The sequence below is a fragment of the Sceloporus occidentalis genome, unplaced genomic scaffold (genome assembly GCF_023333645.1).
Source record: "Sceloporus occidentalis isolate IW3139 unplaced genomic scaffold, rSceOcc1.0.p SCAF_3, whole genome shotgun sequence".
Classification (NCBI taxonomy): domain Eukaryota; kingdom Metazoa; phylum Chordata; class Lepidosauria; order Squamata; family Phrynosomatidae; genus Sceloporus; species Sceloporus occidentalis.
Window position 1 is genome coordinate 186,815,977 of NW_028316983.1, and position 5,920 is coordinate 186,821,896.

The window sequence follows — 5,920 nt, forward strand, 5'->3', positions numbered from 1 at the left end:
CCCTCCACACATGACATTTGATATGTGAACTTTTCCTTATAAGCTTTCCTTATTAGTTCATTCAGAAGCAAATCTAAAAGCATGTACAGTTGTCCCTCCATATTCTCTAGGGTTAGGGGAACAAAACCCCCGTGAATATGGAAAAAACGCAAATAACAAAAACACCATGTGTTTTTACCTGAAGGACACCTCTCTAGGAATCTCTAGGTCCTCCAGTGCAACTCTGTGGTCAATGTCCAACATACACTGACCATAGAATGGCACTGGAGTAGCTACAAATGGTCTTTCACTGCAACTTTTAGTTAAAGTTGACCACAGAGTTGCACTGAAGGACCTAGACTCCTAGACCTGGCACGCGAACTGAAAAAGGTTCGCCATCACTGAAATTCACTTTGTATAGACTTTATTTTTACAATCATTTGTCTGCAAAACTCAACCGATTAGTTTAAGTTGAATGCCTTAGTACTAAACTATACAAACAAATTTAATAAAGCTAGAATTCTTACACAACTTTCTTCAGATTAGCCCCATTTAAAAACAAAAGTTAACATTCCAACTGACAGCATCTGCGCTCCAAGGGGAGATAGTGAAAGAAGTGATAGCAGAGAGAACAAAAACACATAAACAAACAAAACAACAATAACAACAAAACTTATTCATCAGTGGTCAACTTCAACATGGTCCAAATTTCCTTCAGTAGATCTGCCCATTCAGCGTTAAATTGATCCAGAGACTTGTCCCTGAGTAAAAAAATCAATTTATCAATTTCTATCAAATCAAGCGTTTTCCATAGCCAATCCACCCTTGAAGGGGAAACATGAGATCTGTTTTTTAGCCCATACTGTTACCAAGTTTGGTTTTATATAAATTTTGGGTGCCTTGCGATCTGAATCTATGACCCCTGACTGACCCCATCGCTAGCTGCCATTACCCTAAAAGCGAGCTGACCATGTAGCCAGCTATCCTGCTAGGCTTGGTCAAGGAAAAAAGGTAGATTTTATCTTTCAGCAAGCAGCAGTTTTGGGAGTTGCCATACTAGTTTCGCAGGCTGCCCAATGCAGGAAGACAATAGCAGAGCTTCCTCCTTTTGGGAGCCAATGCTTAAGTTAACGGCTCCACCATCGAGATATTTGTCCCCTCCTGAAAAGTGCCAGACCTCTTCTCTGTGTATCCATTGTGTAAGTTTCAGCTTAAACAAAGATAGAGTCATCAAACCTTTGTTCGCCAGGCTGCCATAGCCTGAGGATATGTTTAGGGGTATATAAGGACGCCACTTCCAACCCTCCAGTGGGCATGTTGAGCTTTGAGTTCCAAACCTGATATCTTGCTTGTTGAGCAGCCTGCTCCAAGCTTGCGATCCTTGAGCCTTGGACTCCGCTGAAATCACTTGAGCTAAGCCAAAGCTCAGTTTCTCGGGCCTCTTGTTAGCTTTGCCCGCTGGAACTCAGCTCCTATCCACCGCGGTCGCCGCTTGCTTTCCCTGTTCCCGCGGCCGTGTCTCACCATTCACCATCCCTCACATCCGTCACTTTGGAGAAGACTCCTAAGGTAATTATCCCAACGGTGCCTCTATCCTTTCTCCTTTACTCCCGAACTCACCCCTCCCTTGCTTTAGCATTGAATGTGTGTGTGTGATCCCTTTTGTTGTGTGGCTTTAATAAATGTTTTATATTTTAATTGCACCTCATTGGCATCCGAGTCTGTCTCTTGGGGTTGGACTAGATGACCTCTGGTATACACATAGGGACCCGACCCCGCTGCGTGCGTTGTTAGGACACACCTCTCGTAATATTTGAGCTAATTAAATTCCCCTAATTCGATCATTCTTAACAATGCCATCCTGACCGCAGTTGTCATGTAAAACAGTCTTCTGCCATATTTAATACCATTAAATCATTTTGAATGGCGGCTGTATTTGTCAGGAAAAGAGCTTCACAGCAACTCTTCAAAGTAGACCATGATAGAAGGACTGCTACTGGAGGAAGGTTGCCAATTGCCATCATACAAGATGGCAGAACAGACTGCAAGACTTTCAGGTCCTTCCCCCCCCCCCTCCTCCTCTTCTTCAGTATTTCCCGGCTATGTGGGATGTGTAAATACCCCAAAAGGCAAGGAGGGAATCTGAGGAAATATCTGGGTTTGGCGCCGTGAGGGAGGGGTTGTCTGTTAAGACCTCCACATATATGATTTCTGTGAAAGCTACAGGTACCACCTAGTGGCTTGACCTGATACGCTATGCAAATAGCATTCTCTGGTTTTTCTGCTTCTCATTCTTCAGGAATTTGCCTGGATTTCCAGGGATGAGCCAGTGGACATATCTTGTTCTTCACAGAGCAGAGAGAAGAAGAAGCAATTTTACTGCCTCCTTTTGGTACTAAAAGAATAGCAGGAAAAAAATATATCTCGGTGTATAAGTACCTTCAGTTTCATGGGCTGGATTCAACAGTCACTGCATCCATAGAAGCAGTTTCTGGAAGTGGGAGGGGCCCAAAATCTAAATACTACTAAGAGCTTTATGTTGCATTTAAGCATAGACCATGAGGCTAATTTTAATAGAAGTCTCAGTTTAATGTTTGGTGTACTACTTGGATATCAGGGGAGTGGTATAACATTCAATTCATCTAAGTTTCTTAACAACTGGACCATAGTACAGTGCAGAAGATTGCATCCATTTGGAAAAGTAAACACGTAGCAGTACAACACAATTGGGACAAAAATATAAAATTAGCAAAACACAAACAACTTATAAAAGCTTAACATGCATGTGTATCAGGCCATTATTTTTTTGCAACAGTCATAATTGGCTGACAAGATCAAGTGGTTTTGTCTTAATTACTAAATGTCAAGAAAAACAAAAACTGTATTTACAGTATATCAACTAATTTGATAAATCCAACAATTAACCAAGTTCAGAAATTCAGACTTAAGCAGTTAAAACTCAGCAAACATTTATTCAATAACTATAGGGCAACACCAGAGACATTCATTATCAGAACTTAAACAGCAAATGTCAACATTGTCTAATTAAAACGCATCATTTCAAAATACTGATGGGCTGGCAATTCATTAGTTACATACTGAAAACAACTCTGGTTCTCTTTTCCTATACTGCCTCTTCTTCTTTTCTTCTATTTCCTCCCTAGAGTAATGACCTTGGATGTTTCAGTCCATGCCTCCCTCCTCTATTCTGTTGTTATACCACCTTACAATCATTTATTATACTGTATATCCCTTCACCATACCTCAGCTTGCCCCTAAATTCATGGCAATTAAGATACAAAAACAGCACATGCAATAATTTGAGTTACAGTAGTGCTTATGTCAAATAGCTGAGTGCAGCCTAGCTGAAGTTTTAGGAAATGTTAACATCAATAGACACAATAAAAAACAACAACACATAATTAAAAAAATAAAATTTACTATTTTACAGTGGATTACCTTGTATGTCAGTTCAATCAAAATAGAGCCACAGGGTTGCAGAATTTTAGAAGGGGAGCTACAAGATGCATTAGGTGAGACAGCGTCCTGGAAAGGGTATGGAAGGCCAGATCAAGATGAGTCTGGCAGTTTGGACCCATGCTTGAATGTTACATATGCATTGAAAATACCAGAGCAAGTATTTTGTTTCTGCCATTTTACCTGCTGTTTTCTTTATTTACACTTACTCCTCATGTTGACAAAGATAAAGGAAACATTTCATTTTGAGTCTCCTCTACAGATAATGGTGGCATGCCTGAGCCTTTTAAATAAAAACTTTAAAAATAGACCACTTAGTTGCATTTGGACCAAACTTCCTAATGTGTCATACCAAGGACAGAAAGTAAGAGTCCTAGAAAGAAAACAAATCACAACCCAGAAACATGGGGTTTCAGGCTGTCCTACTCTTAACAGGCTGGGCTGCTTTTTCCAGTTTGCCTCACTTAGGCTTTTGGAGCTGTGGACATACATTGTAGAGTAGCATATTATGCAAATAAACTCATGTTAACTTAAGGAAGGGAGCCAGCCTATGTATAAAGAAAGATGAAGGTACTAACTGACTTGTAATAACAATCCCAGCAGCACAAGGTTGCTGCCTTAATACCAGAAAAATATCGTCACCCCTGTATATGAGAAAAGGAGACACTAGTGTTAGGAAAGAAAACAAACCTCAAATAAACTGGTCTGGAACAGGTAGAAATTATGCCCACCTTACCTCAGATCCCTCTTTTGATTGAATGAGAAAGCATGGGAAGACTGCAGATTTTCCGCCTGATTGGTTTAAATGAAGGTGGAAGTAGGTATAACAGAAAACCCTTGAGCAGCAAAACACAAGATTTTGCTCTTGGTAAACTGGCCCACCTCTGCTGTCTCCATCAAGTGATTCCTTAAAACCTATGTTCCTATAAATGGTATGTCTTTTCTGATGAAGCTTGTTATTTAATACCCAAACAACTGCTGGTGTATAGATAAAACAGACATGCTTATGCTAGAAGACATAATTCTAATAGAGGTATAAACTTGTGCCTATGTCGTGTCTATGTTGTGCCACAAACGACGGCATATTTATACATGCTATTTGTGTTACTAGAATAAATCTTAGTGGAAAAGCTGCAACTGCTTCCCATGTTAATTTCCTAATAGACTAAGGTTTAAGAATACTTAAGGGGGAATACTAATGTTGATGAGATTATTATATTGAACTGGGTTTTACAAACTTGGGAGCTTTGGTGACCAACATAGCAGCTCCTAGAAAATCCAAACAGATTCAGGCCAACAGGTATAAGCCAAAGAAACTTCAGTCTTCTACAAGATATAGGCACGGAGGAACTACATCTGTGTCACTATCTCCATCTTCATGGGAAAATATCCTATACTCTGCCCAAGAGAAAATTGGTCCAAAGTGCAGAACTCTTTCAGCACATAGGGCTTCATATAATCTAAAGTATCATAAGCTGGTGCACAGGACACAACACAACCACACAATTTATCTCAAGTTTCCCTGTGTAAGCGGGACTGGTGAAGTCACTTTTATGTCTCCAGGCTGAGATCTGTCTCATGTCTACAATTCCTGCTTTTAACATTTGATAGCAAATCTGTAGCATGGGTGCAAAACTTGAAGTAAGAATAGTGAAATGTAGTAGAATGCACATGTTCACTTCCTCTGTGGCTATTAAAGCTGTAGGGTTCAACTCATAGCCTTGCAGATCTGCAGGGAAAGGAGAAAATAATTGTACCCTGGCTTGTTAGATCAGCAAGGGATCCTTTCCCTGCACCAAAATTTTGCATATTTTACAACGCAAACAGCTCAAGTGTATATCATTGAACATATCTGCAGGAACTTACTACTAATCAATGGGGAAAACTGGCATAAATTGCACAAGAAAGTGCACAAATGAGGAAAAACACTAATACGTATTTCAAGAAGGAAACAGTCTCACCATCTGTTATGGAACAAAGACAGGAAAAAATGCATGGGAGATGCAGAGAAACTCAACAGATTTTTTTAAACATAATATTGCACTGTAATAGTTACTTTCTTCAATTATAGGATCTAGATGAAAGAATAGTAAAGGATGTGTTTATTCATATTTACTGGGCACTTGTGCTTTGCAGGTCTATGCTACTAGTGCCAGAAAGGCAATTCTTTTTGGATATCTGTGCTCGTCTAGAAGTGGCCTTATTCAACATATATTTTAAAATGGTTTTAGTGTCTCTTGGTCCGAGGGGGAAAAATGATCATTACAGTATGTAGTCATCCCCCATTGCTGCTATTATACAGAAGAGAAATTTATATTCTGAGCTGAGGTGAAATACAGTTCTTAATATAATTTATTTAGACTAAGATCCACCATGGCTTTGTTCAATTCCTTGTATGTCCACAGCACCAAATAATTTAACTTTTACCATTGTTCATGTTAAGAAATAAATTGGAAGTGTGAAA